Raw genomic sequence first — 21533 nt, forward strand, 5'->3', positions numbered from 1 at the left:
ATGGGCCATGAAAAAGTGCTTAAAGTTTGAAAAGCATGGCTGCCAGCTTGGTTGAGAAGAGTGCCATTGGGAGGAGGAGGGGGAGGGGGGGGCAGACTTTTGACAGACTTAAAAGTTGGTGCTCAGATTCCTGTGTGTCCTTGCTGCAAGTTGAAGTAGAATTAAGGAATTTCAGATGCTGGTTTACAAAACAAGGCACAAAGTGCTGGAGTAATTCTGCAAGTCGGGCAGTATCCTTGGAGAAAATGAATAGGTGACCTTTCCTAGTCGAGACCCTTCTTGAGACAACTGAAAGTTGATGCGTGTGTACAGTAAACAGATGGGTAAATAGTATGTGATCCTTCATTGAAAGACTATTTGAGTACAAGAGCAAAGATGTCTTACTACATATTGAGTAGCAAGGAACTGCAGATGCTGGTATATATTGAAGAAAGACAAAGTGCTGAATTAGCTCAGCAGGTCAGGCAGCATCTCTGGAGAAAAAGTGGGTGATGCTTTGAAATGGCATCCATCCTTTTCTCCAGAGATGCTGCCTGCCTGGGTTACTCCACCACTTTGTGTCCATATACAGATAGACTGAATCTGGTGAAGCTGCACCTGGAAAATTGTGTGCAAATCTGGACTCCCTACCAAAGAAAGGACATGCTTACAATTGAGGCGGTGCAACGAACATTGATCTGATTGATTCCTAGCAGGGAATGTTGTACTTCCAGCAGCAATGTTGTACTTCCAACAGATTGTCTGTTTTCTTTCTGTCTGAAGAAGGGTCTCGACCCAAAACGTCGACCCACAAAATCTGGCACTCTGGTGTCAGGACAACAGCCTCCTCTTGAATGTCTAAAAAAACTAAGGAGCTGATTGTGGACTTTAGGAGGGCACAACCGAGAACATATACACCGCTGAAGATAAATGGGGATACTGTGGATAGGGTGAGCTGCTTTAAATACCTGGGTTCCACATCTCAGAGGATCTGACATGGACACCACACGCTGCTGCACTGGTGAGTAAGGCGAGGCAGCGCCTTTACCACATCAGGCAGCTGAGGAAATTCGGAGTCTCTCTGAAGATCCTCCAGTGTTTCTACTCAGCAGCGGTAGAAAGCATCTTGTCCGGAAACATCTCAATCTGGTTTGGGAACTGCTCTGCCCAGGACAAGAAGGCTCTGCAGAGAGTAGTGCGTTCGGCCGAACGCTCTATGGGAACTTACACTCGTCCCTCTGCAGGAACTATACATCAGAAGGTGCAGATCCTGAGCCAGCAACATTATGGGGGACCCCTTCCACCCCAGCAACAGACTGTTCCAGCTGCTGCGGTCAGGCAAGCGCCTCCGCCGTCATGCTGTGAAAACAGGATGAGAAGGAGTTTCTTCCCAGAGGCTGTTAGGACTGTAAACTCTTATCTCACCAGGGACAAACTTACTGTACCAATCTACTGTTGTGTTGTGTCTTGTTAAAATTGCTGGGGGGTTTTCTCACAAATATGTAATTAGTGATATTGTTCTATTCTGTTTTGTAGTTTTTTATTTGCACAATCCGCAAGCACTGCCACTTTTCATTTCACTGCACATCTCGTATGCGTATGTGACAAATAAACTTGACTTGACTATTCCTTCTCTCTATAGATGCTGCCTCACCCGCTGGGTTTCTCTAGCATTTTTGTCTACCGTCCTTTTTTTTTTTAATGCAGGAAAATCCTACCAGAATTGGGTGCAGCTTCAAGGATGATTCCATGGAGGTGATAAGAACCATGCGTAACCATACTTGGTTTTGGCTATTCTTAACTAAGATAAGAGGATATTTGGGCCAGTGGTGTTTTATTTGGACCTGTACCTAAGAACTGTGGGGGGGGAGGGGAAGAAGAGAGGGGGGAGATTTGTAGTCACCTAAAATTGGAAAGTTCAATGTTCATTCTGTTGGGTTGATTAAAGTAGTTAATTCAGGAAACCCATGCTATTGTTAATGATCAGTCATGATCTCAGTGAATGGTGGAGCAGATGCAGCTATTCTTGCATGTACTTTGGTCACTGTGTTCTTATTCTAGACTCGGGCAACAAGCTAAATAGTGACAAGGACATGAGAAAGACAAGGACAGCCTCTTAATCTCAAGCTTGGTTTTGCATCATTAGAACTGAACTTTATTCTGTATCTAGTTGTTTTCTTCAAGTTTGGCATTGAATTAGCACCAGTGGCTTTGGCTTATTTCTGCATTTCCATCCATTTCTTCAATTTGTATGACTCCTAGTGGCCAAAAATCTATTGCAGTCTTATTGTTAAGGATAATGATGATATGTGATCGGCAATTGAGGGTTACCATCGGATCTTTTACAAGCTTTCAGAGGAGTTCTGAATCCAAATAGATGAATGATTCTCAGCCTTTGAGTCACTCCAAACCCAGAAAGGATCCAACAGCTGTAAGTGCACTGCCATCTGGAGTGCATGTGGATTAAGCAAAAGTCATAACTGGAACTCATGAAATGTCCAATCTATATACTAAAAGTCTCATCTTGTCTGTGTGTGTATGTTTTGTATCTTCCTCAAAACGTTGCGCACTAGCGCTTAAATTTTGACATATTCTGACTCGCATTTTCCCCCTCCATACCGTACTTGGGCTCACTTAAGATTTCATCCTATATTTCACAAGTTATTCACGTTTAATGTTTTTTAAAAAGCCAAAAACAACTCCTCACAGAGCCTTTTTCCAGCAGCTTCCAGTGGTGATGTCACAATGCCAATCACAGTGCACCAATCACAATGGGCTCTCAAGCTGCAGAGTGCCACAATGACATCACAATGGGACATTACCAACGGTAACCGCTGCTATATTTCACCAGTTATTGATGATTAAAAATGCCAACTTTAACAAGATTTTTACTGTTAAAATTCATGCTGCTGGCTTCCAACACACAAAGTTGCAAGACAGGAACACTGAACTTTTCAACTCAATGGAATATCACAGCAAGTGCTTCAACAGGAGGGGGAGGGCAAATTGGTATTGCAATTGGAACTGCAATTGGAATTTTTTCTTAAGTCTAGTGCTGAGGGAGGCAGGGGAGTGCTGGAATCTTACATTCGGGAACGGCTTCAGTTGGGTGGACCACACCTCCCTCCAGTTTGCGTTGGGGGACCAGACCTCCTGCCTTGCTTTTATTCAGGCCCTGCTCGGTCAGCTTGGCCCACCTTGCTTTTATTCACTTTCTCGGCCCCACTAGCTGGGCTCGGCCCGGGTTGCATTGGGGGAATGGGTTACGTTGGGGGAACGGGTGATTGTTCTCCAGGAGGCGCCTGTCACCGGGGTGAGTGCCGATGCCGCATTCGGGGAACAGCCCTCCCATGTGACGCCCTGACCCCCTCACACACACATTGGGTGACGGGACCCAATGGGTCCCACTTGGTCTAGTAATAATTAAATTCTGAAGTAATGAAACACTGGTCATCTTTTTGATGCCAGCAGTGTTGTTTAGCAGTAATTATGATTTAAGACATTCTTTAAATTATTTTCAAGATAGTGATCCACCTCCAAGAGTTTATGTTGAGTTTAGTAGGATTTTAAATATGTGAGGGTCAAACTTTAATCTGAAAGTTTGGGGCGACACGGTGGCATAGCGGTAGAGTTCAAGACACCCGGCTTTGATTCTGACTTGGGGGTGCCGTTTACATAAAGTTTGCATGTTCTCTCCGTGACCTGCGTGGGTTTTCTCCTGGTGCTCTAATTTTCTCCCATATCCCAAAGAAGGTTAATTGGCTTTGGTGAACATTGTGAATTGTCCCTAGTGTGTGTAGGATAGAGTGGTAATGTCATTATGCTTCCTCAATATTTCCCAGACATCACATTGCTTTACATCATTCCGTGCAGGGGGGGGGGATAGTGCTATCAGGCCCCTGCGCACTCTTGCTCATACGAGTCTGTACATTTGGCCTCTGAGAAGACTGCTGAGATATGAGCCTTAGCAGGTGGTTCATAACTTTCTGGCTTTGGTCTAACAACCTGTTGTTGGGAGGAAGCTTTGGCTCCCATCCACGTAGTCAGTGTTTGTTCTGCTTAGTCAATATTGTTCTGCTCAGATGAAAATTCTTCTATCTAGATTTAATTTAGCTGCTGCTTCCCATTTAGCAGGCCCTTCTTCCATAAAGGAACTCATCTTGTGAGTGCTAACCATCCTGTCACTGGCTGCTGCCAGCTCTGTCTTTAATTCCAACTCTTCCTTTTCTCTTTTCAATTGCCCCTTTCGTGCCTCAGTCTCTCTTTTCAATTGCTCTTCTTGTGTCTCATACTCTCTTCTCAATTGCTCTTCTGGTGCATTGGTCTAGAAAATGCAAGCAATCACTCATATCAGCAGTGGTTCGTGTGTAGGATCGCTGGACGGCGCAGTTTGATGGGCCAAAGTGCCTGTTTGCGAGCTGTTTCTAATCCCCAAAAAACTAATATTCAAACAGTGAGTTTCTTGGATACTGTTCTGCCACAGCACAAGTTATGGAGGAGGAGAACTACTCTGACAGCAACCTCCATGTTTAATTGCACATCTGCAATCACCAGAGGTTGCTTTCTGAATTACGCCTATTTCAACATCAAATTACAGCCCATTATCTTTAAAAGAGCCCTAATGTCATTTACTTTGCATGCTTAGTTCCCTGGGAGTATTTAAAGCAGTAAGCAAACCAAAGTGCTGAGAAGCAAACTCTGTAATCAGTACATTTACAACTCCTCTCATTTAGAGACACGTTTTGAAAAGAATAATTTTTTTTTTAAAAGACTGGCAAATGAAAACATTATCAGTGGTGCTGAAATCCTTGGTGATCTTATTGAAATTCCTGTTCATTTTTTTGACAAAATTCAGCAGAATTGTAGAATTAATTTGAATATAATTAGCACTATTTAAATTTAAGTTCAAGGGATTAGTCTGTGCTGGAAAATAGATAAGACTTGTATGAATAGTTTAGAATATATTAATCAACTCAAATTAATTAAACCTCCAGTGCCTATAAGCCCCATATGGCTGTAATGCCAGTACATGTTCCTGTTCCCTATGTCTGTCCCATTCATCTCATGTCATTCCCTCCATGTGCACTGTTTTCATTTCAACACTATCGAACAATTTAAGAGGACTGAAATAAATCAAAGTTGTGAGTCTGAAGAAGGGTCTCGACCCGAAACGTCACCCATTCCTTCTCTCCAGAGATGCTGCCTGTCCCGCTGAGTTACTCCAGCCTTTTATGTCTATATCTTCAGTTTAAACCAGCATCTGCAATTCCTTGCCACACAAAATTCTTTGTTAGTCGGGTCGAGATTCATACAGAAATATGGCAGAGCCGTATCAATACAATATGGACACAAGGAACTGCAGATGCTTGTTTATTTTAATTTTTTTATATACAGTACTGGAGTAACTCAGCAGGCCAGGCAGCATCTGGAGAACCTGGATCAGTGGCATTTCGGGTGGGCCCTTCTTCAGACTGGCGACGTTTTGAATCAAGGCCCTTTCAATCTGAAGAGTCCCAACCACAAATCATCGCCTATCCGCAGTCTCCCGAGGTGCTGCTTGACCTGCTGAGCTACTCCAGCACTTGTTTTTCCTTAGCAGTACAAGATCTCATGAACAAGGGGAATGTTATATTAAATTTTATTTTGGTAGGATCCATAAATGAACAGGTCCAGTATCCTCCATGGTTTGCTCCTCTTTCACGGATCCAAAGTTTTGCTAAAGAAAAATGCCAGCAGTTCTCTGATAGCTGAACCAATTGTCTGCACCTCCGATATGAAGCATTTGGGTCAGCAACCATCTGACCATCAAAGACAGACACAAAATGCTGGAGTAACTCAGCAGGACAGGCAGCATCTCTGGTGACGTTTTAGGTCGAGACCTTTCTTCAGACCTCCTGCGCATCTGACTATCAAGACTGAACCTACCTTTGCATTGGCATCAGCTTGTGCTTTCCATCAGAAACTGAATCGCAAGCAACAATTAGTTCATTATTTTAACTCCCTGTCCATTTGCAACAGAGATGGACACAGCGGCTGAATGTGAAACCGGTATGCCTTCCTCTTCAAATGTTATAACCATATTTATCACGCCTTGCATATTTGCAAGGCAGAAGTCAGGACAAGCTGGCCAACAGTGCTCAGCTCGTCTGACTTTTCCCTCTACCACTGTTCTTAGTAGCGACCAGGGATGGAGCAATCATGATGCATCCAGCACATCAGTTTTACTCCAAAGTTGGAGTATGTGATGTGATTTCGATTATTTGACGATGTGTTTCGAGATACAGCATGGGAATATGTGAAGACACAGGTGACTACAGACTGTGGAACGTGGTGCAAAAGAAGACCACCACTGTATTTGTACATAATTGGTCGAGCAGCATCTGTAGGGGTGGGTGCTGATGCAGGGTCTTGACCTGAACCGTCAACATATCCTTCATCCTTCCCTCCGTAGATGCTGCTCAGCCTGCAGCATTCTACAATTCGTATTTATTTTTGCTTTATTAATATATTTGACATTTCCATGTTATTGCAGTAAGATGATACTGAAAGATATTTCATTTATTTGACAGACTACTAAGATTCCCCCAGCTGCTTTGATTGCCCTCGGCTTGCCAATAATCACTTCTTATTTTAATCAGGCTTTTTAAGATGTCTGTACATGCTGCTATCTCATAATGGTGCATAGCCCCTGAGTATTTTTGTAAACTTAATCTAGTCGGTGCTTGTCAATAAAAGTTTATGTCTAACAGTTGAAGCCTGTTACAGAGAAGATTAGACGACTCGACCTTTAATAACCCAATAATTCATCAAGTGAAGCACTAGGTGTGGAAATGTATTCAAATTAGTTGTAAAAACAAGATGTTGCCAGTACTTACGGTGTTTTATTGGCATTCCTTTACTGAAGATAGCAGTCTGGATTATGTGACTCCTCAGCCAGCAGTTCCATGGAGAACTGCCAGTTACCTGGAGTAGCCTGGGCTGCTTATTTCTGACTTCCACACCAACACATTGCATGGCCAAAATCACAACAGGCTGGACAACAGTGTTCAAATGATGAATCAATGATACTTTATAGTCACATGTACCCATGTAGGTACAGTGAAATGCTTTGTTTTGCGTACAACCAGATAAAATCATGCAGCGGATTTCCCCCCAAGTGTCGCCACGTTTTCGCACCGACAAAGTTACAAAAGTTCACCAAACAGTCCGACCTACTGACTGCCGCTACATGTGCCAGCAGACGGCCCCCATTTGTGCTCAGTGCTCCCCCCTCGCTCTCTGGTCCACTTTGCTCTCTGGTGTTTCTTTCCCCCCCCCCCAACCTCCCCACACCCTTCTCTCCGGTCCACCACCCCCTTGCTCTCTTGGCCCCTCCCCACTTGCCCTCCCTCCCACCCTCTTGCTCTCCCCCCCTCGTTCTCGGCGGTTGCTCATTGGTCCCTCCATGCTCTCACAGCGTGGGTCATGTCGATGTCTGTGGTGGGGAGCTGGACCTACCAGCTCTACTGGAGGCCTGGTCCCCACTTCCCGGTAATGCCCACCGGGTGCCCGCTGATAACTGCCAGGTCATCTGACATTGTAGTCTGCTACCGCTCTCAGTACTGAGCTGAGAAGGTGCATGAATGATGCATCCAGCACCAGGGCCGGATTTAGATGAAGAGATGCCCTAGGCTATTCCACTTGTTAGGCCCCTCACAATCCCCTATGTAAGGCCCCTCCCAATCGGCCTATGAAGCCTATAGGTAAATCCGGCCCTGCCGAGGCCCCCCTTAGATCTTGAGGCCCTAAGCTTAAGCTTGTGAAGCTTATACGTAAATCCGGCCCTGTCCAGCACTAACGTTTTACGCCAAAGTTGGAGCATGTGATGTGACATTAATAATTTGACCAGGTGTTCAGTTTAGTAGTTTGGAGATACAGTTTGGTAATATGACCATCTACCCACTGAGTCCACGCCGGCCTTCGATCACACATTCCCACGAGGACTATGTTACCCCACTTTCGCATCCACTCCCTGCACAAATTGGGGTAATTTATCATGGGCAAATAACCTACAAACCCACACGTATTTTGGAATGTGGAAGGAAACCGGGATACCTGGAGGAAAGGCACGTGGTTACACAGGGAACGTGCAAACCCCGTGCAGGCAGCTCCCAACATCAGAATTGAATCAAGGTCTTTGGCACTGTGAGGCAGCGGCTTTACCAGCAGCCCCACTATACCACCCACTGCCACACTGTGCTGCCTCAAGTTCACAATGTTTTTAACATTTGGCACCTGAAAATGTTTTGGAGTAAGTTATTTTAAATGTCTGTTTACTAGTGTGATCGTAGACAGTGAACATAGACATTCAATGGTATGGTCAGGAAATAGTTATCAAAATGCCATTAGGGTGTGGTGATGTATGGCCTTAGAACCTGCTGTCTGAGGCTCAGTTGCTTCTCACAAGCAGAACCTTGCAGATTAACTGCTCCAACAGACAGTACCTTCAGTTAGATATGGGCCACATGAACAGCCATGGAAATAACATGCGTATTTGATGCAAACAGCGAAACTTGATGCAATAAATTGTAATTTCGTTTAGGTTTAGTTTAGAGATACAGCGCAGAAACAGACCCTACGGCCCACCTAGTCCGCTCCGACCAGCGATCCCTGCACATTAACACAATCCGACACACACTAAGGACAATTTACACATAGCAAGCCAATGAACCTACATACCTGTACGTCTTTAGAGTGTGGGAGTAAACTGAAGATCTCAGAGAAAACCCACACAGGTCACGGAGAGACCTGGATCTCCAGCGCTGTAAGGCAGCAACTCTACCGCTGCGCCACCATGCTTTATTTCATGATTTATAGTTTGAGTGGTTTTCTGCATGGCTTTAGACACATCTGATTAACCTACAAACCCACATGTCTTTGGGACGTGGAAGGTAACCGGAGCAACCGGAAGAAACCCACATGGTCACACGGAGAACAAAATTATGTTCTTTGGTTTATACGTCAATGGTTTGAAAACAGAATTAGGCAGAAGGAATTGAAAGAAAGGAAGACACATTGGAGAGAGACATTTAGGAGAATCATCGTGAGATTTATACGGACTGGAGATTTCATTTAAGTTGATTAGAGTACTGAAATGTATTAATTATAATATATATTAAAACCAAGATTTATTTTTTTACTTTTGCTCATGAAATTTGGGGCAAGATGGGCCTGAATTCATCATCCATCCCTATTAACCTGTTCACTGCCAATATTTTGTTTTCATGTACACTCTGACCCGAGTAAACCGAACAGGTTAACTATACGATAAAACTTTATTTATCCCAGGAGGGAAATTGGTCTGTGAACAGTCATAAAACACACCAAGATTCATGAAACGTGAAATTAAAGTGACATGTGGAAAGTCCAGGGTTGTGGACGTGCAAAAATAGGGGGGGGGGATGGGAGTCGGTCTATCCCAGGACAGAAGATCGCAAAGGCAAAAGGATCTCTTGTGGCGATCTGTGCTGCATCTGGGTGGAACTAGTTTGCTGCTGAAGGTTGCACCTCAGGCTGACCAGCATGTAATGGAGGGGGTGAGCTGTATTGTCCAAGATGCTCCGCAGTTTAAGGAGCATCCTCCCCTCCGTGACCATCTCCAGTGAATCCAATTCACCCCCAGGACAGAGCCAGCCTTCCTGATGAGTTTGGTAATTATGTTAACCCTGGAGGAACAAGTGGAAGCCTGTCTTGAATTGCTGCAGTCCTTGGTTCTACAATAAGACTGGATTGGTAAATCCATTATGTTACTGTTTGTTGTGGAAATTTCTGATCAGATTTTGATGCTTTAATACGATTCAAAGGCTGTACATGTTTTAGGATGCTGCTGCCTAATCCGACAAACAGCTCTTGAACCTAGGCAGATGTTAGTGAGGAGAATTTTTTTTTTAAGATTGACTGGCCTGAAATTATTTTAGTCGTTTCCTACACTTCCAGTTAATCTTGTTAGTCCCCTAATACTCTCACCAACTCCCACACATGCAACATAGAAAGTGCTTTATCAGGATCCATGACAGCTTGGTTTGGGGACAGTTGACCTCAAGAAATTGCAGCGAAATCTGGATGCAGCCCAGACCATCACACAAACCAACCTGTTTTCTATTGACTCCACTTATACTTTACGCTGCCTCAGCAAGGTTAGCAACTTAACCAAGGATGAGTTGAACCTTGGCCACTCATTCTACTCCCCTCTCCCATCAGGCAAAAGGTATAGAAGTGTGAAAATGCACACCACCAGATTCAGGGATAGTTTCTTCCCAACTGTTATCAGGCAAGTGAATCATTCTACCGCAACTGGAGAGCCATGCTGAAATACTATCTACGTCTTTGGTGATCTTTGGACTGTCCTTGATCGGACTGTGCTGGCTTTACCTTGCACTGAAAGTTATTCCCCTATCATGTATCTAGAAACTGTAAATGGGTTGATTGTAATCATGTATTGTCTTTCAGCCGGCTGGATAGCACGCAACAAAAGCTTTTCACTGTACCTCGGTACACCTACCAATAAACTAAATGATAGTTCCTTGTTGATGGTGTGACAGGCAGATGGGACGGTGATGGGTGTATGGAACGAACTGCCGGATGAGGTCGTTGAAGCAGGGACTATTGCAATGTTTTACAAAGCAATTAGGTACATCGATAGGACAGGTTTAGAGGGATATGGGCCAAACCTAGGCAGGTGGGATTAGTGTAGATGGGACATATTGGTCGGTTTAGGCACATAGAGCCAAAGGGCCTATTTCCACATTGAATTACACTGACTGTAACTAATTCCCTAAAGTAAGGGGTAAACTCATTATTGTCACTGCTCACAGTGGTTGAAGCTGAACTGATTTATGAATCCAGAGAGAATGTGTATCCCAATACTAAGAAAACAATTTGTGCTTTGAGTTCGGTACAAATTGCCATTTGTATGTTATCAAAATTCCAAGGCAGAGGCGTAAAATGCTGATTTATGAGGCCTATCAGTGGTATATGTCAGTGTGAAATGCATGGTTAGCAGCTCCGTGTGATAACAATAACCCATAACAGGTCTTCATTTGTCGATCATTGAAACAATAGAATTCTTATCATGGTTTTATACACGTTTAGATACGCCATTAGTTAGCAACTGCAATTGCAACAGTGATCGCTCCATCTGGGCTGTGTGATCGAGTTTTGTTAACACAATGTCTTTTGCTCTACATTCAAATCAGTTCACTTCATTTTAGTGATGGCAGCAGAAATTGACATTGACCAGGCTTTCGACATTCTGCTGATTGCTAACTACCACCAAAGGCACAGAATCATCAGAGAGGTTGCTTCATTGACTGCCACTGTCATTGTGCCTGATCTATAAACAGTGCGTAGACATAAAGTGCTGGAGTAACTCAGCGAGTCAAGCAGCATCTCAGGAGAAAAAGGATGGGAGGTGTTTCTGGTCGTAACCCTTCTTCAGACTGAGAGTAGAGGGGGGGGGTTGGGGGAGAATCTTCGGTCTGAAGAAGGGTCTCGACCCGAAATGTTACCCACTCCTTTTCTCCATAGATGCTGAGTTTCTCCATTCCAGCATTTTTTGTCTAATTTCGGTATAGTGCAGGTCAGTTGTATGTGAACAGGAATTTGACTGGAGGTTTTGCCGATTCTATCACTCTATAAGGGACCATACTTGCCTGTGCTTGCTCGTTCAGTCTAAAAGGTCGATCTTCTGAGAGGTACTAAGTGGGTGTATTCCTTGCTTTCATGGTCCCAATTACTTGTCCCAATGTCAATGTCCCTTTCCTCCCAATGTTGCCAATTCTATGATGACAACACCTGGGCTTATCTTTCCCTTTTCAATCCTAATTAGAGCAGGATTGTGCATGCAGCAGGATATAAAGAAGCATGATGGAAAAATGGACAACCTGAGTGGATAAGGAGGACACAAGTGTTGGAGCAAATCTGCGGGTCAGGCAACATCTCTGGAAGTGGCTCGACTCGAAACATCACCCCTTCCTTTTCTCCAGAAATGCTGCCTGACCTGCTGATCATTCGGCAGAGTATTTGTAAAATGATGAGAGATTTGATAGTGTTAACGGTCAAATGGACTGAGGTTTGCCCGTACATAAATCACTAAAGGGTAACATGCGAGGCACGAAACAAAGATGGTATGTTAGTCTTTATTATATGATTACAAGATGTCTTATTGCAGTTGTAGATGGTTTTTTGAGAATATATCTGGAGCAGTATGTATAGTTTTAGTTCGTTCGCTCGTGTTTCAGACGAAGTTCTGCCATCGCTTTGCCACAGCCAGTGCCACATCTGTGCCTCTGCGGAGATCGTCTGCAGTGCATGCCTCTCACCGCAGGTCAGCAGGTGGGCCATTGTCCGTACCTCTCCATAGTTGAACTTGGCAGAGTCCAAGAGGCCCCACTTCTTCAAGTTGAGTCCGCAACGTCCCACTCCAGTGCGGAGGTGGTTTAGGGCTTTCCAGGTAGTATAAGACTGGTGGTGGCCTGGTGCCATCTGTTGTTTGGTTTTGGTGCATGGCGCGGTTGGCTCTAGTTCCGTGAAGCTGTTCCGACTCTTCACGGAACTAGTTGGTGATTGTGCACGGGGTGACGGGGGTCTGTGTCCGCATTGAAGGATTCTACTGCAGCTGCCCGATCACGTCTTCGAGATGTTTCGTCAATGCCAGCCAGCTCGTACAGGTATTCCACCTTTGTCGGTTTCAGGCATCCTGTGGTTTTCCTGCAGGCAGTGTTCGATGCAGACTCCACCTTGCGTGCATGTTTAGACGGGCTCCAGACGGGGCTTGCATATTCTGCCACTGGCAAACAGAGCACCAGGGCTGTAGTGCGGATTGTTGTTGGGCCACTTCCAAATGAGCTGTTTCCCAATTTTTCGATGACATGGTTCCGGGTGTTGACCTTTGCCTTGGTTATCTCAACATGTTGGCGTTATGATAATGTGCGATCGAGGACCACACCTAGGTACTTTGGGGCTTTGCTGTGTTCCATCATTCCATCGCACCTGCAGTTGACATTTCGCATCCTGGTTCCAGATCATGACAGAAGCCTCCAGTGTTGCGATCCCCAGAAACGACAACATGATGCACTCTGTAATGTGTCAGGCGACCACTTCTGGCAACATGTTACACAACAACAACAACAACAACAACAACAACAACAACAGCCAACAGCGAGCTACAACAAAGAGAAAGGAAGGCAGACGGCGGAGGAGACCCCACATTCCCAGATTGGCCACAGTCACGGATGGGCCTTTGTCAAGGCCGGCCCTCTCCATCCTGTCATGGAAGTGTGAAGGCATATCCAGTGCCAAGGCTACACTTAAAGGGAAGATAGTTTCTGAAGGAAAGTGGGATGTTCTCTGTCTACAGGAAACCCACCGAGGATCGCAACACCGATGACCAACAATACCAGGTATGCTACTTGTTGCAGAAAGCAAACACGACAAACATATAGTTTTAGTGATGCACTTGTCATGGAGGGAATGCAGCAACAATTTAATAAGCTAAGCAGGTATAGCAGGTTTACTGTAGGATTGAGTAGACTGGGAGTATGTTCTCTAGGATGTACAAGAATCAGTGGGGATCTCATAAAAACAAACAAACTTCCTAAAGGGCTGAGTTGGATGCAAGGGGTGGGGGGGGGGGTAATTTCTGCTGCTTGAAGGGTCTTGGGCCAGCACACAGTTTGTGATAAGATGTGGACCAGTTAGGACTGAGATATGGAAACATTTCTGCCCTCAAAGGGTGGTGGACCTTTCGAACTCTTTACCGCAGATGGCTGTGGAAGATCAGTCGTTGCAGTGGTGCAGTGGGTAGAGCTGCTGGCACAGCGCCAGCGATCCGGGTTTGATCCTGACTCGGGTGCTGGCTGCGTGGAATTTGCACATTCTTCCTGTGACCGAGTGGGTTTTCTCTGGGTGCTCCGGTTTCCTCCCACATCTCAAAGACGTGCGGGTTTTCAGGTTTATTTGGCCTCTGTACATTGCCCCTCATGTACAGGGAGTGGATGCAGAGTGCAATAACATAGAACTAATGTGAACAAATGATCGTTGGTTGGCATGGAATCGTTGGGCCGATACATCTGTTTTCATGCTGTATCTTTCATTCAATTACATTCATTCAAAGCAGGGAATGAAAGATATCTGGGCATTTTCAGAACTCAAGGGATATGATGTTAGTGCTGGAGTATGTTGTTGAGGTAGAATATCAGTAATAATCTTGAGCATAGTGAAGTGGGCCTGATGGACTGGATATAGACACAAAATGCTGGAGTAACTCAGCGGGACAGGCAGCATCACTGGATAGAAGGAATGGGTGACATTTCGGGTTGAGACCCTTCTTTAGACTGAGAGTCAGGGGAGAGGGGCCCAGAGTTAAGGAAGTGTTAGGTGTGAAAATGAGACTTTGAAGGGGATGAAGTTCAAGGAAAATGTAGAATAGATCATTGTTAACTAGGAGAAGTTGACAACGAAGCATACAGAGATAAAATATGACCAGGGAGACAGTCACTGGTCGGAGAACTAAGAGGGGGAGGGATGGAGAGAGATGGAATATAAAGGTTACTTGAAGTGCTGGGGACCCCAACTGAGGCAGAGTTTCACTTGCACCGCCTCCAACCTCATCTACTGTATCCACTGTTCCAGATGTGGACTCCTGAATATCGGCGACACCAAGCGCAGGCTTGGCGTTCGTTTAGATGAACACCTCCACTCAGTCCGCCTAAACGTACCTGATCTACTGGTTGCTTGACACTTTAACTCTCCCACCCATTCCCATACTGACCTTTCTGTCCTGGGCCTCGTCCACTGTCAGAGTGAGGAATTCGAGGAACAGTACTTCATATTTCGCTTGGGCAGCTTACCCCAGTGGTATGAACCTTGTCCTCCAACTTCAAGTAACCCTTGCTTTCCCTCTCTCTCCATCCCTCCCCCTTCCCAGTTCTCCGACCAGTCTGACTGTCCCCCTGATTGTATTTTATTTCTGTCTGCTTTGTTGTCACCTTCTCCGAGCTAACAATGATTTTCCTTGAACTACATCCCCTTTGATGTCTCGTTTTCACACCTTACCCGTCCTTATCTCTGTGTCTCCCTCTCCCCCGACTCTCACTCTGAAGAAGGGTCTCGACCCGAAACGTCACCCATTTCGTCTATCCAGAGATGCTGCCTGTACCGCTGAGTTACTCCAGCATTTTGTGTCTATCTTTGGTGTAAACCAGTGTCTGCAGTTCCTTCCTATACTGATGGACTGGATGGTCCACTTTTCATGCTCTCCCCGACTTCCCTCATTGGCTCTGCAGTTATACTGTGAAAGCCTTTCATGTCACATGTCCTTTGTTTTGTGTACAATAGAATATCATTCTTGTCAAAGTTTGTATACGTTTGAATTAAGCCTCTCTTAAAGCCCCTCTCCAGTTTAAAAAGCTTTCACAGTCAACGTCACATTTCTTGGCAGTGTTTAAGTGCAGGCTGCAATCCAAGACGTGCGAAGAAGCCTGAAGGATGGTTCACTGCCAGCATCTTCCCTGTAATCAGTTGTTTCCATATTAATGCAGAGGAATTTGGCTCAGGATCCAAACTTGTGGATGACATTTGAAGTCCAACCATGTTATATATTTTATAACATTTTCTACTATTTTCTCCCACAGACCACCAATTAGATCGCCACGGTTGCTTCATATGATCAAGAGATTTAGTAAAGATTTATAGGTACAGCGGGAAACAGGCCCTTCGGCCCACGGAGTCCGCACTGACCAGCGATTAACCCATTCACTAATCTTTACACACTAGGGACAGTTTTACAACTTTGTAGCATCTTATGCCCCCGTCCCACTTAGGAAACCTGAATGGAAACCTGAACGGGAACCTCTGGAGACTTTGCGCCCCACCCAAGGTTTCCGTGCGGTTCCCAGAGGTTGCAGGTGGTGGAAGCAGGTAGAGAGACTGACAAAAACCTCCGGGAACTGCACGGAAATCTTGGGTGAGGTGCAAAGTCTCCAGAGGTTTCCGTTCAGGTTTCTTAAGCATTACGAGCTGTGCAGTCCGGGCTGTACGGGCACTCGCTTCGCATTGTGGCAATTTGTTGGCCACTGCTCCACTGCCATTGAAGAAAGGTTGAAAGATAATGTGTGATCGTTACAGAGGTGTATAAAATTACGAGGGGATAAGAGAAGATAAATGCACGGTCTTTTCGCCAGAGTAGTGGAATCAAGAACCATAGGTTTAAGGTGAAAGGGGAAAGGTGTAATAGGAAGCTGAGGGGCAACATTTTCACACAGAGGAGGTGGCAGAGATGGGTATTATAACATTTAAAAGACATTTGAACAGGTACATTGGAAAGATTTAGAAGGAAATGGGTCAAACATGGGCAGGTGGAGCTTCTTGGTCAGTGTGCTCCTGTTTCTGCGCTGTATGACTGACCAAGACTTTACGACTCTATAAGGGTCTCCATGTACAACGTGTTCACACTAGTTCTATGTTATCCCACTTTTTATTGCATTCCCTACACAACGGACAATTGATAGAGGCCAATTAATCTACAAACCTGCACGCCTTTGGGACGTGGGAGGAAACTGGAGCACCCGGAGGAAACCCACGCGGTCACAGGGTGAACGTGCAAACTCCGCACAGACGTCCTGAGGTCAGGATTGAACGCGGGTCCACGGTGCTGTGAGGCAGCAGTTCTACCTGCTGCGCCACTGTGCCATCCTGTGTGTGAGAGAAAATCCAAGAAGAGTCACCCCTATCTTAAAATGAATTCCGAAAATACTACCTCAGTTGATAATAAGCATGAGATGAGAAAGAACAAAAATGCCATTCATCGGCCATGAGGTTGTAGCTTCATCCAATGAGTCAGGACAACGTAAATGTCACGTAATTAGCAGCAGGAGATACCACCTTACAGTAAAATCACTAGGCCGTTTATACCTGGTCTTTCAGCATCTGCTCTTGACAGGGAATTTAACAATATTTAACCCCACCCTGCAGATAAATTTCAACTTCGAGAAATAGCCCAAAACATTTTTGTTTGAAACGGCACCATAAATTAGGTTTCTTTTCCACAGAACGAGGGTAGACCAACTTTGAGTATGCAGACCTTGAAAGTGGCTGAAACTCTAAAAATGGATGATTTAAAAAAAAAAATGGTTCCATACATTTCCACTTCGGTAAATAACTTTACAAACCATTCCACATTAAGCGAGGGAGCACATCCTGAACAGAGTCACGGGCAAATGAATGATGATATGAAACAGCTCTTCCCACCTCAGGGAGCTGTTGACATTTTCATTTATCATCCATCTTGCTTCACAGCAAAGATGTTGTGAGAGGAACAAAGGCAGCAGCATCATCCCTTTATATTCTTTTCCGCTGTACAAGAACTGCTGAAGCTCTGCACATTTAAGTCTAGCTGCAGATAATGCATTTAGATTAGGTGCTGTGGAAGTACATTATAAAAATCGTAAGGACACAGTTTTCACTAATCACCACACGCCTCCTATCCTGAGCAAGTGAGCTTTTTATACTGCAGTGAATTCCATCATTTCACATAATTCTTTGGTACCTAGCTCTGGCCAGTCTTCATATCAGCTGCATTAGTTTAAGGACAACCATGTTGCCTGGACTCGAAGGGCCTGAGCTGTAGGGAGAGGTTGAGCAAGATCAGACTGTATTCCTTGGAGTGTAGGAGGATGAGGGATCATCTCAGAGTTGTATAAAATCATGTTGGGGAGAATGCACGGTCTTTTACCCAGATTGGGGGAAAAAAAAACAGTGGACACAGCTTTAAGGTGAGAGGGAAAACATTTAATAGGAATCTGCGGAGCAACCTTTTGCACTCAGAGGGTGCGATATGGAATGAGCTACCTGAGGAGGTAGCTTAGGCAGGTACTCCAACAGCATTAAAATAAATGTGAAGATAGACACTAAAAGCTGAAGTAACAGCGGGACAGGCAGCAGCTCTGGAGAGAAGGAATGGGTGACGTTCTGGGTCGAGACCCTTCTTCAGGCTGGTTAGGGATAAGGGAAACAAGAGATATAGACGGTGATGTGGAGAGATAAAGAACAATGAATGAAAGTGGGTTACACAAAAAAGCTGGAGAAACTCAGCGGGTGCAGCAGCATCTATGGAGCGAAGGAAATAGGCAACGTTTCGGGCCGAAACCCTTCTTCAGACGGACTTTATTTCCTTCGCTCCATAGATGCTGCTGCACCCGCTGAGTTTCTCCAGCTTTTTTGTGTAAGCTTCGATTCTCCAGCATCTGCAGTTCCCTCTTAAACAATGAATGAAAGTGGACAGGTACATGGATAGGAAAGATTTAGAGGGATACAGTATGTGCCAAACCCTGGCAGGTGGAACTAGCATGGATGGGGCATCTTGGTCAGCAGGGGCAAGTTGGGCCAAAGGGTCTGCTTACATCTTTACACATCCTTACATGCTCTGTAACTGCAAACTGTGCACATAATAGGACCAGAAATATTCACAGTTGATAGTCAATGGAACTTTGTAATGGGCACCTCAGTCGGACATTCAAGCCACAGGACTCTGGCTGTCTATGTTGCTCCATGTCATTCCCCCATTCTATGTGGAATAACAAAGAACTAGTGTGAACTGGTGAACAAAGGTCAGCATGGACTTGATGGGCCAAAGGGCCTGTTTCCATACTGTATCTCTCAGTCTACCCCACGACAGAAGGGGGAGGAGTTGTAAAGTTGGATAGCCATAGGGAAATAGGATCTCCTGTGGCATTCCTGATGCACAGAAAAAAATCAAGACCACTCTTGTGCATGAGATCGCCCATCCTGCGTACACCGCAGAACATAAAACAATGCAGGATTTATGAGAGGAGGCATTATACAGGTGCACACTTCTACTGGTAGTGTTAATTAATGGCTCAGCCACTTTAGTTTAGTTTAGTTTAGAGATACAGCGTGGAAACAGGCCCTTTGGCCCACTGAGTCATCACCGACCAGAGATCCCCACACATTACCTTTTTCACACAAAGGGTGGTGGGTGTATGGACCAAGCTGCCAGAGGAGGTAGTTGAGGCTGGGACTACCCCAATGTTTAAGAAACAGTTAGACAGGTACATGGATAGGACAAGTTTGGAGGCATATGGACCAAGCGCAGGCAGGTAGGACTAGTGTAGTTGGGACATGTTGGCCACGATTGGCAAGTTGGGCTGAAGGGCCTGTTTCCACACTGTATTACTCTGATTCTACGATTAACACTATCCTCCACACTATAGACAATTTGAACATATACCAAGCCACTTACCCAACAAACCTTTACATCTTTGGAGCGTGGGAGGAAACTGAAGATCTCGGAAAAAACCCACGCGGGCACGGGGTGAATGCACACAAACACCGTACACGTAGTCGGAATCGAACCCGGGTCTCTGGCGCTGCAGGCGCTGTAAGGCAGCAGCTCTACCGCTGCGCCACCGTGGCCGCCCGAAAATTAACTGTATAACAGTGGGTGTTTATCTACATCAGCCCACATGAAACCAGATACGCAAGCAGTGAGCACAAATAGACAACACCCGCGCGGGGAGTATCGTACCTGTGCCTCAACATATCAGTGATCATGCACATCACATTGGTGCTACTCAATGGCATTAGTAGTTTGTTATGGTTGTGTTGTTGCTCAGCTTTGGGGCTTCACCTTGACCTTATTTTTCCCGTGGAATCAAATTTGTGAGCTCCGATCTCCCCGGCACAAAACTATGCTGCCTCCCACAACACAATCCCTGCCTTTCCATATCAACATAAAACTTGTCCCTCAGAATCTTCAACAACTTCCTACCACTAATTCAAGGCTCGCTGGCTCATAGTTTCAAATGTATACCCCCCCCCCCCCCCCCCCCCCCCCCCCCCCCCCCCCCCCCCCCCCCCCCCCCCCCCCCCCCGCTATTTAGTGACCAAAGTGGTAACATTAGCCATCCTCCAGTCTCCTAGCACCTCACCCATAGCCAAAGAAGATGCAAATATTTCCATCAGAGCCCCAGGAATCTTCTCCTGAGTATCTTGGGATAGATCCCATCCAGCCCTGGGAATTTATAACGATACGATATGATAGGACCGAAGTTTATTTATCCCAGCAGGGAAATTGATCTGCCAACAGTCATTAAACACAATATACATGAAACATGAAACTAAAGTGACGAGTGGAAAGGATTGGGGATGTGCAAAGATTGGGGAACGGGAGGGGAGGGGGTAGGGGGAGGGGAATCAGTCTACCCCACGACAGAACGAGGAGGAGTTGTACAGCCACAGGGACAACTCCTGCGGTGTTCTGTTCCGCATCTTGGTGGAACCAGTCTGATGCTGAAGGTACTCCTCAGATTGACCAGTGTGTCATGGAGGCGGTGAGCTGTATTGGCCAAGATACTCCACAGTTTGAGGAGCTTCCTCTCCTCCCAGACCACACCCCATGAATATAACTCCGGCCCCAGGATTGGGTCAGCGTTCCTGGTGAGTTTAGTGACCCTGTTGGCGTCCGTGACCTTCGCCCTGCTGCCCCAGCACATGACAGTGAAGAAGATGGCACTGGTTTCTTGGTGAAACACCTGCAGCATCTTACTGCAGACATTGAAGGAACGGAGCCTTCACAAAAAGTACAGCCGGCTCTGTCCCTTCTTGTACAGGTCCTCGCCGTTCCTGGACCAGTCTAGTTTACTGTCCAGGTATACTCCAAGGTTCTTGTACTCTTTGCTAAACTGCACATCCACACCCTTGATGGAGATGGGGCAGGGGTGTTCCTCTCTTCCTCATGTCCACCACCAACTCCTTAGTCTTGTCGGTGTTGAGCTGTAGGTGATTCAGCCCACACCACTCAACAAAGTTGTTGACTCACTGATGCAGCCCACAAATGCAGATTCATCCACGAACTTCTGCAGGTGGCAGGAGACAGAGATATATCTGAAGTACAAGGTGTAGATGGTGAACAGGAAGGGAGAGAGGACCGTCCCCTGTGGGGCCCCTGTGTCGCTCACGACCATGTCCGAGACACAGTTCTATAGCCTGACATACTGTCATTATCCACCCTAATCTGGTCCAATATTTCTCGCGCTTCTTCCATTTCCTCCTCGGACCCGCAGATATTCAGCATAGGAGCACCACAAGGCTGCGTACTCTCCCCTCTCCTTTACCCCCCCATCGACGAACTTTACACTGTAAGGGCCAGGAAGCGAGCGGGTAAGACAGTCTCCGGCCCCTCTCACCCTGGCCACAAACTCTTTGAAGCACTTCCCTCTGGAAGGCGACTCCGGACTGTCAAAGCTGCCACAGCCAGACATAAAAACAGCTTTTTTCCACAAGCAGTGGCTTTACTCAACAGCCAATTGTCTGTAGCCTCCTTGTGCTCTGGTATATTATTTAATTATTCACATGTTTAAATTATAATGTTTTATTTTTAATTGTCTACTGTATATCGTGTTGTTACTTGTGAGCAAAGCACCAAGGCAAATTCTTCATACGTATACACATTTGGCTAATAAAATGTATTCAATTCAATTCAATCCAATTCATTATCC

This window comes from Leucoraja erinacea, chromosome 27, assembly GCF_028641065.1.
Source record: "Leucoraja erinacea ecotype New England chromosome 27, Leri_hhj_1, whole genome shotgun sequence".
NCBI classification, from domain to species: Eukaryota; Metazoa; Chordata; class Chondrichthyes; order Rajiformes; family Rajidae; genus Leucoraja; species Leucoraja erinaceus.